This window comes from Callithrix jacchus, chromosome 1, assembly GCF_049354715.1.
Source record: "Callithrix jacchus isolate 240 chromosome 1, calJac240_pri, whole genome shotgun sequence".
In the NCBI taxonomy this organism is placed as follows: domain Eukaryota; kingdom Metazoa; phylum Chordata; class Mammalia; order Primates; family Cebidae; genus Callithrix; species Callithrix jacchus.
In genome coordinates, this window is record NC_133502.1 from 141963496 (window position 1) to 141965252 (window position 1757).

Below are 1757 nucleotides of genomic sequence, written 5' to 3' on the forward strand. Positions count from 1 at the left end.
TTCAAGCAATTCTCCTGCCTCAGCCTCCCAAGTAACTGGGATTACAGGTACACACCACCACACCCAGCTAATTTTTTTGTATTTTAGTAGAGATAGGGTTTCACTGTATTGCCCAAGCTGGTCTTGAACTCCTGATTTCAGGTGATCCACCCACTTCAGCCTCCCAAAGTGCTGGGATTACAAACATAAAGACTGGAAACAGGCCGGGCATGGTGGCTTATCCCTGTAATCCCAGCACTTTGGGAGGCTGAGGCAGGTGGATCACCTGAGGGCAGAAGTTCGAGACCAGCCCAGCTAACATTGCGAAACCCCGTCTCCACTAAAAACGCAAAAAATTAGCCAGGTACTCTCTTCCCGCCGCCCAAGATGGACAGGACATCCAGCCCAAAAGAGACTTCACCCGCTTTGTGAAATGGCCCCGCTATATCAGGTTGCAGCGGCAGAGAGCCATCCTCTATAAGCGGCTGAAAGTGCCTCCTGCAATTATCCGGTTCACCCAGGCCCTGGACCACCAAACAGCTACTCAGCTGCTTAAGCTGGCCCATAAGTATAGACTAGAGACAAAGGAATAGAAGAATGGCAAAGGGGACGTCCCCACTAAGAGACCACCTGTCCTTCGAGCCAGCTGGCTGTCTTCTTGCCTGCCCTGTGTCGTAAAATGGGAGTCCCTTACTGCATTATCAAGGGGAAGACAAGACTAGAATGTCTAGTCCACAGGAAGACCTGCACCACTGTCGCCTTCACAAAGGTGGAAGACAAAGGTGCTTTGGCTAAGCTGGTGGAAGCTATCCGCACCAATTACAATGACAAATATGATGAGATCCGCTGTCACTGGGGAGGCAATGTCTTGGGTCCCAAGTCTGTGGCTCACATCACCAAGCTCGAAAAGGCAAAGGCTAAAGAACTTGCCATGAAACTGGGTTAAAAGTACACTGTTTACATAAAAATAATTAAAACAATGCAAATTTTCCTTCAAAAAAAAAAAAAAACAACAACAACTAGCCAGGCATGGTGGCACATGCCTCTAGTCCCAGCTACTCAGGAAGCTGAGGCAGGAGAATCACTTGAACCCGGGAGGTGGAGTTTGCAGTGAAGGAAATCATGCCATTGGACTCTAGCCTGGGCAACAGAATGAAACTCCATCTCTAAATAAATAAATAAAACAGTCTGGAAACAGATTGTTGGCCTGGGATGGGATTAGGAATTCAATATAGGATATTTTGGAGAGTGATAGAAATGTTCTAAAACTAGGCTGGGCGCGGTGGCTCACGCCTATAATCCCAGCACTTTGGGAGGCCTAGGCGGGTGGATCACGAGGTCAAGAGATCGAGACCATCCTGGTCAACAAGGTGAAACACCGTCTCTACTAAAAATACAAAAAATTAGCCGGGCATGGTGGTGCACGCCTGTAGTCCCAGCTACTCGGGAGGCTGAGGCAGGAGAATTGCTTGAACCCAGGAGGCAGAGGTTGCAGTGAGCTGAGATCGCACCATTGCACTCCAGCCTGGGTAACAAGAGCGAAACTTCATCTCAAAAAAAAAGAAAAAAGTGTTCTAAAACTCAGCGGTGGCATTTGGCAATAATTCATTTCATATGACACCAAAAGCATAAGCAATGAAATAAAAAATCAGGATGATTGGACAGAACTTTTTTTTGAGACAGAGTTTCGCTCTTATTGCCCAGGCTGGAGTGCAATAGCATGACCTTGGCTCACTGCAACCTCCGCCTCCCGGCTTCAAGAGATTCTCCTGCCTCAG

The 1757-nt window shown here is 47.9% G+C and overlaps 1 pseudogene; it reads left to right on the forward strand.

The window, feature by feature from the left end:
* The first annotated feature begins 323 nt into the window (after positions 1 to 323).
* Positions 324 to 949, forward strand: LOC100895126 (large ribosomal subunit protein eL8 pseudogene; annotated as a pseudogene).
* Positions 950 to 1757: the final 808 nt, after the last annotated feature.